Here is a 9,721-nt window from a genome sequence, read left to right as displayed (position 1 = left end):
CCCTACTTTAGCTCAGTGGATCACGGAAAGGACATGAGAGCAAGAGAGAGTTATTTGGGAAGAATGGGTTTAGCAGGGGAGGGAGAGGTTAATGGTGGTGCATAGGCTCAAAATACATGTTACACATCTATTCAGTTGTCAAAAATAAAACAAAAATAATTTTTAAAACCCGAGCCTGTGAGTTCTCAACTACGTACTTACCTACCTACCTGTCCTACCTACTTGATGGTTTGGGGACAGTCTGTTGTCTGCAGGATGATGATAATGACACCTTGGTGGCAGCAGCAGGAGGCCCCCTTTGCTTGTTCCAGCTGGATGTCATGCTGATTAGAGAAATTTGTTTGTAAAGTACTTTAAAAATGTAAGTTCAGCTTCCCACACTGCCCACGAAGGGGTCCACAGCTTTGTTCTAGATTCACGCTAACTTAAGGGGAAGCTAACACAATGTCCGGAGCCCTCGATGTCCTGCAGATGAAGGAAGAGGATGTTCTCAAACTCCTTGCAGCAGGAACCCGCTTAGGTGGCAGCAACCTTGATTTCCAGTCCATCTTCAAGAGGAAGAGCGATGGTCTCCACATCATCAATCTGAAGAGGACCTGGGAAAACCTGCTGGCAGCTCATGCCATTGTTGACATGGAGAACCGCGCTGATGTCAGCGTCGTCTCCTCCAGGAACACAGGCCAGCGTGCGGCGCCACGGGAGCCACTTGCATCGCTGGCCGCTTTGCCCCTGACCAGATGCAGGCAGCCTTCCTGGAGCCCCGTCTTCTGGGTGGTGACTGACCCCTGGGCTGACCACCAGCCTCTCGTAGAGGCTTCCTACATCAACCAGCCTATCATTGCTCTGTGTAACACAGACTCTGCTGTATGCATTGCCGTCCTATGTGACCACAGGGGAGCTCCCTCCGTGGGCCTCATGTGGTGGATGCTGGCCCCGGGAAGTCCTGTGTACGTGCAATAACATCTCCCGGGAGCACCCATGGGGAGGGGGTCATGCCCTATCTGTATTTCTGCAGAGACCCCCAAGGAGATGGAGAAGGAGGAGCAGGCCAACCAAGGAGTCCAGAATGGACTATGCCCACTCCCGAGTTCATGGCTGCCCAGCCCAAGGTGGCACACTGGTCCAAAGGTGTGCAGGTGCCTTCTGTGCCTATCCAGCAGTTCCCGATGGGAGACTGGAGTGCTCAGCCAGCCACAGAGGACTGGTCTGCAGCTCCCACTGCTCAGGCCATGGAATGGTTGGGGACATCCCCTGAATGGTCCTAAGCTGTTCTGTGGACTCAGGACAGGTGGAAATAAGCAGTTCCTAAAAGTGTATGTGTGTATGTGTGTGTGTGTGTGTGTGTGTGTGTGTGTGTGTGTGTGTGTGTGTGTATGTGTGTGTGTGTGTATATATATATATATATATAATATTAATGTATATATATAATATATATGTATATACATATATATAATATATATGTATATACATATATATAATATATATATCTATATTAGTAATGTGGCTGTCTCAGTTTAAATGCTATTGCCAGGGGCTGTGGGGTCAAGAGGCTTTCCCAGTCTTAACATTTCCTAATTCCCTCCTAGTCTGCTATTTATATTTATATGTTAATTTAGATTTTTTCTTTTGAGGCAAGATCTCACTTTAGCCCAAATTGACCTGGAACTCACTCTATAGCTCAGACTGGCTTCTAACTCGTGGTAATCTTTCTAACCCAGCCTCCTGGGTGCTGGGATTAGAGGTGTGAACCACCACACCCAGCTTTATTTTGATTTTTCAAACAGGGTTTTGTTATACAGTGCACGTGAAATTGCAATTTGCTTTGTATCCCAAGCTCACACCAAACTAACGATTCTCTGCCTTAGCCTCACAAGCACAGAAATTATAAACATGTACCACACTAGTCCGTCCAGTTCCTTTAGATGAATGTTGGGCTGATATTTTATATTAACTTGCATAATATGTATACAGTCCTCTTTAATATAACATACTCATTGTACAAACTTCATAGCATACCATAATGTCTGATACAATTTCTAGACATCAAAACTGATCTTTTCTGTATCCACTGTAGTGTGGTTTTTGGAAGGAAAACACAACCATATTTATTTTAGGTAGCAAAATGGTGGCACTTCAGTATGCTGCTGGGTTAGAACAGCCAAAAATATATGAATAAGTAAGAGAAATGCCACTTTCAGACAATATGAGTGAGGAGAGGTGAGACTGGATCAGGAAATTAAATTAAAAAGTAAATAATGGCAGACCCTGATCCCGTCATCATTTCTCAGCAGGCCCAATAAGGCTTTGAAAAGAGGACTCGGTGGAATTCATTTAAAGTTTTAGGGGGAAAATATGCAATTTAAATAACTGCACATAAAAATGCTGGGAGGTAGCCGGGGGGGGGGGGGGTCAGGGAGATGTGGGAGGGCACTGGGTTCATAACCTTACCCCCAGACCTTTCCCCACTAAATACAATTATGTGCGGCCAGCTCCGATGGTGACAATGCTTCAATTGGCAGATCCAGGTATTGGGGAAGGGGATTTTTTTTTTTTTTTATGGAAGTGGCAAGCCAAGTTGTCACTGTTTCTCAAAATTTATTTACCTAGCAGAGGAAATTATATTGTGTTTCCGTTAGCTTATTAGCTTGGAGCCCTTCAAGTTAAAAGCTCTCCTTTTTCCAAGAGGTGAAGACACATGGGGGACTATCCCACCAATCAGGAACAGAGTGGAAGACCGAGATCTAGAATCTCACTGGTCTCTCTCTCTCCTTTCTTATAAATATTTATTTAGCTGCTGCTATGGACGTCACTTCACAAACCAGTAGGAATTAAGAGCTAAAAATAAGGCTCTTCAGGATGCCTCCTACAAAGATGAGCTGATAAGTAAACCATGCAAGGCAGTATGGGATTAGTTCACATCCAATGAGCCAAACCACCTACTGTGGAACCTCACAGAAAGAAAGACCGCTGGCCATTGAGGAGAGAGCATGAAGGAGGGCCTAGAAAGAAGCCAGAATTTCAGAAGATGAAGAGGGTGGAGCAGGAGTTGATTAAAGGTCTAGAAAGTGTGAAAAGCATGCTTCTTGCCAGGTTGACCGAAGATCAGCAAGCAAGGCGGCTTGCTGTTGATGGGTTTGTGGAGTTTGCTTCTCAGTTGGTAACCAGCAAGGAACCACTGGAGCCTTCTCCAAAGGATGGGCATGGTGGCAGGATTAAACGAAAGGGTGTTGTGGGGTTGAGAATGGCAGAGACCCTCTGGGTTCTGGATGGGCTTAGAAGCCCCCCAAATCACTGGCTGTCAAGTTCTTGTCTTACAATAAGCAGTCAATTGATAACTTTAGACACAACGAAGGATAAATCATGAAAGATTTATTTTATGAGAGCCTAGAAATAAGAAAGAGCAGAAGAAAAGCAGAGACATTCATTCCCAAGTTCAGAGGGATCCCCAACCCAGTTGGGAAGGGTCCCAAGAGGGAAAAATCTGAACAATTCCACATGGTCACTTGGATCAGGTATTTTCATGAAGCATCCAGCTGGGATGAACCCCATTACCAAGTTCACATGGACGTGAAGGACCTTGATTGGCTGGTGGTCCGGGGAGGTGAGTGAAGACCCAGAAAGGCTCTGCCAATGAGGAAGAGTCAGGAAGCTGCTCCTTCTGGCCATCTGGAGTTAGAATGGAATAAATGTCCTTGTCTCGCCAGGGCTGGGTGGCATCTAGTTCTTTTGGGCCTGTATCCCTGACTGACCATTGGTAAAAGGATGTGACCTGATCTCTATCAGGAGTGCAGGATGAGGCCTGCACAGAGACAGTGGAAGCAATGTAAGCCCGGCCTTAGTGATGGGAACTGATCCCAAAAGAAAAGGGTTAGTTTTAAGCTAGGCGTGGTGGCACACACACTTAATCCCAGCACTCAGGAGGCAGAGGTAGGAGGATCTTCTTGAGTTCGAAGCCAGCCTGAGACTTCCAGATCAGCTTGGGCTAGAGTGAGACCCTACCTCAAAAAAATCAAAAGCGGGCTGGAGAGATGGCTTAGCGGTTAAGCATTTGCCTGTGAAGCCTAAGGACCCCGGTTCGAGGCTCGGTTCCCCAGGTCCCACGTTTGCCAGATGAACAAGGGGGCTCATGTGTCTGGAGTTCGTTTGCAGAGGCTGGAAGCCCTGGCGCGCCCATTCTCTCTCTCTCTCCCTCTATCTGTCTTTCTCTCTGTCTCTGTCGCTCTCAAATAAATAAAATATTTAAAAAAAAATCAAAAGCAACAACAACAAATAAATTTTTTTTAAAAAAAGGTCAGCTTTAAATTATCATGGACATAAAACAAATTGACAGGGTACATTAGTGAGGTCAACTGGTAAGGGAAGAAAACATGAGTTTATGCATCCAAGATGATGGCAAGAGGACAGTCACACGTAGAAGGGCAATTTAAAAAAAAATATATTATTTATTTATTTGAGAGAGACAGAGAGAGGAAGAGGCAGATAGAAAGAATGGGTGCATCAGGGCGTCCAGCCACTGCAAACGAACTCCAGACTCATGCGCCCCCTTGTGCATCTGGCATATGTGGGTCCTGGGGAATCGAACCCAGCTCCTCAGGCTTAGCAGGCAAACGCCTTAACCACTAAGCCATTTCCCCAGACGATAAGGAGTAACTGTGAAGCCCTTAGAATCTACTGGGGTAAGAGGGTTTCTGAGCACAAGCAGATGCCAATGGAGTGACTTGTCAGGATTTGTATCATGGCGCTTTCCGACAGTGAGACTGGGCAAATCTCGAAGAGAAGTGGAGAATGGAGAGACCGTGGACACGCCAGAGTCAAGGACTAGGACAAATACGTAAAGCTGTAGAAGATTCTAGAGAAGCAGCCAGGTCATGATTGAAATAACTGAGTCTAGATGCAGGTTGGTGGAATAGAAAAGAAAAACAGAGGCTAAGGCATAAGTATGATAATGTAGAGCCAGGTGTGGTGGCGCACACCTTTAGTCCCAGCACTTGGGAGGCTGAGGTAGGAGGATTGCTGTGAGTTCGAGGCCAGCCTGGGACTGCAGAGTGGAGTTCCAGGTCAGGCTAAGTTAAGGTGAGACCCTGCTCCCTGCCCCCCACCACCAAAAAAAAAAAGAAAGAAAAAAGGAAGGAAGGGAGGGAGGGAGGAAGGAAAGAAAAAGAAAGAAAGAAAGAAAGAGAAAGAAAGAAAGAAAGAAAGAAAGAAAGAAAGAAAGAAAGAAAGAAAGAAAGAAGGAAGGAAAGGAAAGAAGGAAGGTAAAGGAAAATCACAGGTGGGAGAGGTTGGACTCCATAGGAATCAAGTTACCAAGAAAATGAAATTGGTCATTGTTTACCGGAAGAAGCCCCAGGATTCTAACCCTAGTAGTGGAGACGTTTAGAATGATGACACTATAGAACTGGCCTGTGCAAAAATTGTACTGTGGGTGACAAGGATCCGTAAGACTGAGATGAAAAGAAACCTCCTTCGAAATATTAGAAAGTTTGAGATCTGTATGGAACTTAGATGTATTGGGAAGAAAGTCGCTGTATTCTATTGTATTATACTATAGCTGCCTCCTTAGTTCTTTAAGAGTTTGGGGGGAATGTGGAACATATTCTTATCAACTCATGTGTTTATTATGTCTTTGAAATGTTCTGACAAGCAGCTACATCTGACCCCAAGATCTGGGGCAGGTCTTTGTTCTTTGAGGGAATATTCTCTTTTCAAAGTCTGGCTTCACCAGTGCACTGATAATTTGGGGTGTTCCTGGATTCTTGTCTTATGAATTTGGCCAGTGAAATCCATAGACCAGAGGATAAGGATCAGAAAGACTTTATTATAACTGAGGCTTAGGAGGGAGTGCTTTAAGAGAAGGAGAGTTTGAGCCCAGAGTGTAAGAGGAGGAAAGAAGACAGAGCTATTGCCTGTGGAGGCTTAGAGAAGCCACCTCGCCACTCAGATTGGTGGTTTTTTTTTAAGTCCCATGGATGGGTGGCTGGTTTAGCCAGTCTAGTCTTAATGGCAGGTATCTGACTGTCAAGATCTCTGGCAACCTTGCCAGAAATCTTAATTGTTTAGGAAGGACGTTCTCAGAAAGGAATGCAAGGACTCTCTAAGGGGACAGAGATAAGGAATGGTCAGACCTTTCTGACATTTCCTTTCTTTTCTTTTCTTTTTTTGGTTTTTCGAGGGAGGGTCTCACTCTAACCTGGAATTTGTTATGTCTCAGGGTGGCCTTGAACTCATGCGATCCTCCTACCTCTGCCTCCTGAATGCTGGGATTGACATTCCTGACCTGTAGTAAAGCACAGTGACCTAGATGTCCTCCTTCAGCCCAAGTAAATTCCTTTCCTTTAGCCAAGAGAAAGCCATCCACTCTGGGGTCCCGTCTCCCCAACCTACCACGCCAATTTCTATCTCCTGGCATCGCACTCACATTCTCTCATAGCTTCAGGGGGTCCTGGGGTCCGAACTCAGGTCATCATTCATTCTTGCCTAGTGTTAAGTCGGGACAGCCTCCCGAAATGGAGTCACCAAGGACAGCAGGATGGTGACAGAGACTTATCCACATTCCTCAAGAAATCACCCAGCCATTCATTATCCCTTCCTTACCTAACAATGCCCCCCACCCCGGGGTCTAAGTTTCCTGCCCCCTTATCTCCTAAGATGCCTGCTCACTGTTCTGGTCTCACACCCTAGCTATTTGAAATGGCTAATGTAAAGAACAAATGAGTTCTTTTCCCTCCCTTACCTTGCTCTACAAAGAGCACTGTCTGGAATCTCAGGTGGGCTTTGCTCTGCTCTTGAGAGCCAGTCCCAACAGCTTGTGCTTTTCCCCAATAAAACCTCCCATCTTTGCCTCACAGTGGTTTGCATGGTCACTCCGGAACCTTACACATAGCAAGTGTTTTACTCGCTGAGCAACCTTCCAGGCCCCTGTAAGACATTTGTTTACAAAAAATGAATGGGAATGACCCTTTGGTTCCTTTCATTTGTCTTGGGTTTGTCCTGGTACATTCAGGAAGGTGAGAAAGTGTACAGGGAGATGCACCATTGTTGGGGCTGAAGGCCAGATGCAGCAGCTCAGGACAAGTGAATGGAAGCTGGAAGTCGTTTCTAACTAGAGCCCTTGCAGGAAGAAAAATCACAAATGTGAGCCTTAGAACTTGCTGGTTGAAGTTCATGCTGTAGCCTTACAGCTAAAAAAAATCTCAGCTTTGCATGCAGATACACGGCATCAATTTTGCTCTTTGCTTGTAATCTTCTACCGGGACTTTAAGCTGCAGAGGTATATGGAGCAAGTAACTAAGGCACAGTTTCCAGAGCGTTCAGTGGATCCATGACTTTAACCTTGGCTGTTTAAGTTCCTGAGGACATTTTCTACTCCCTGAATGGAAGATTAGGCGGTGGGTGTTTGCCTTTTTGTGCTTCATGCTAATGAACTATCTTTCTGTTTATCTTTCATAAGAAGGTGTTTTCATCACTTCTGAAGGAAGTTGCTGTGGTCAGTTGAATTTATATACCTTTGCAAACCTTTGATAGAGAGAGAATAGGAAGCTTAAAAAAGAAAAGAAAGTTAAAGAAAACCTGTGCTGACACATGCATTACTTTCTTTTCACCTGGAGACCACCAAGATCGTATGGATGGTAAAGAGCTGGTCTGGTTTTTGTTTGGATTGGGTATTTTTATTTTTAATATTTGTCTTCTGAGTCAGACACGCTTATCTCTTAAAAGAAAAATTTGATGGCTTGAAAGCTGGGTGTTTGTGCTTTCCCCTCTGAAATGTTAACATTGAAGTAGACTCCGGTGTGCTAACAAGCTCGCACCCCCTGAAGATGAATTGGTGACCTGCCCCCACCTCACCCCCACACTCTGGCAGCGTTACCTCCTGGTGGCAGACCAGGAGCCCCCTCTGGTCTGAAATGGGCAGTTCTTTAGGAGACTTGGTCAAGCTGGGTGGCAGGAATGGCTGGCCGGGACAATGGTGGCTTTTCATGAAGATTTAGTAATCTGAAGAATGCAGCAGCCTGTCCTTGAGAGCAACCTGCTTCTGTTGATATGTTTATGTGGTTTCCGGAGCTGGAAGGGGCAGAGGGCCAAGGCTGGGAGTGGGGAGTGATATGTGAATTGCCTGGAAATTTACAAGTCAGTTGGAACCTGATTTATTGAAACTTTATGAAATTTTTTTTTTTTAAAAAGTCACCTATCCAGTTTCCTGACATATGAAGTTAAAGATTGATGAAAACAGGCCTTTCTGTTGCAAACACTGACCTTGATTATAGAAATACCCCCCACTGCTCTCACAGCGTATGTTCCAAGGTCATTTCACACATCTCCGCCATGTTTCTTTTCCTTTTGTCTTAGCTGTGCAGTTTAGACATCCTGTTTGACAGATATCTTGCCCTTCTGGATTTTGGTGGCTTGAAGGGACAATGGTGCAATGGTGTCACGAGACCAAGACTGGTGCCTGTGAAAGTGCTTCTATTCACCACCATCACAGGTGAGGGGCGCACTTCCATGTCACCTGGCCAGTGGGTGCTGTGGAGAAGAAATCGTGGAAGGGTTCTATGGGCATTCATCCCAGCTGCCTGAGATGCATGTCACAGCAGAAGATCTTATGAAGGGGGTCTGAAGTGCTTATCTCTACACACGTGTGGCACCCAGCGTCTGCATTTCTAGGTCAGGACAAATCAACGTGTCTACTGCTCCAAGCCGCCAGCAGGAAATGCTTTCTGCAAGAGGCTGCGGACACTTCCATGAGAGAGCCTGTGGTATCAGGAAAGGTATGTGCCATGGAGCAAAAGAGAGATGGGTTCAAATTTAAGCGCAGGGACTGGAGAGATGGCTTAGTGGTTGAGGCCCTTGTCTGCGAAGCCAAAGAAAGCAAGTTTGAATCTTGCGGTCATATGCAGCCAGACGCACAGTGATACAAGCTCGCAATGCCTCACATGCGCCACATGGGGGCGCATGCATCTGGCGCTCATTCACAGTCACTGAAATGCCCTGGTGCGCCCTCTCTCTTCCCCACTCCCCCTTCGCTCTCTCTCTCTCACACACACTCAAAAATAAAATTAAATTAAGCTCAGCTAGTCACTGTCTGAGCCTCAGTGTTTCTTTGTCTGTAAAAATGGGAAGGTTAGCCAAGCATGGTGGTCCACACCTGTCATCTTTGTAACGTTGCTGACATTGATGCCACCATTCTTCCCTCAGGTTCTTGCCTCTCCTCCTCCAGGACTGGAGTGGACAGATAGCGCTGAAGGGCGAACAGAGGTGGAGGTTTATTCCCACAAGAATACAACTTGAAGTGTCAATGACAGCTTCCATTTTTGGTGGTGGTGGTGTGCAAACTAGAAACCACAGGCGAGCATTGCAGCTCTGAACCCTTGGTGGGGTCTTGGCATGGCAGCCAAGAAAGGTCCTGTTGAGTGTCATAACTCACAGCCCTCAGTGGGCTTGAGAATGCCAGCGGCGGTGGGTCTTGGAGGGAGAAGCAGATGTTCTTCTTCTGAGGCCAATGTCTGAGGCAGGCTCGATTTTCCTCTCCCAGCAGGTCCTCTTGATATGGGAATCTGGGGAGTCTGTGAAAACAATTGAGCCACTCTCAGCTCTTGGTTAGGCTGTTACCTCAGGAGTTAGGGTGTTGGACACTCATGGTCACACAAAACTTCCACTGAGTCAGTGGCCTCCAGGTTCTCATATCAAGAATTTGATGAATGGAATCCATGGGGTAAGATTTACA

At 46.0% G+C, this 9,721-nt stretch overlaps 1 pseudogene; it reads left to right on the top strand.

The window, feature by feature from the left end:
- The first annotated feature begins 444 nt into the window (after positions 1-444).
- On the top strand, positions 445-1,265 carry LOC101594730 (annotated as a pseudogene).
- Positions 1,266-9,721: the final 8,456 nt, after the last annotated feature.

This window comes from Jaculus jaculus, chromosome 13 (genome assembly GCF_020740685.1).
Source record: "Jaculus jaculus isolate mJacJac1 chromosome 13, mJacJac1.mat.Y.cur, whole genome shotgun sequence".
Taxonomy (NCBI): Eukaryota; Metazoa; Chordata; class Mammalia; order Rodentia; family Dipodidae; genus Jaculus; species Jaculus jaculus.
The sequence above is the reverse complement of the archived record's forward strand: the minus strand, read 5'-3'. Positions and strand labels throughout refer to the sequence as shown.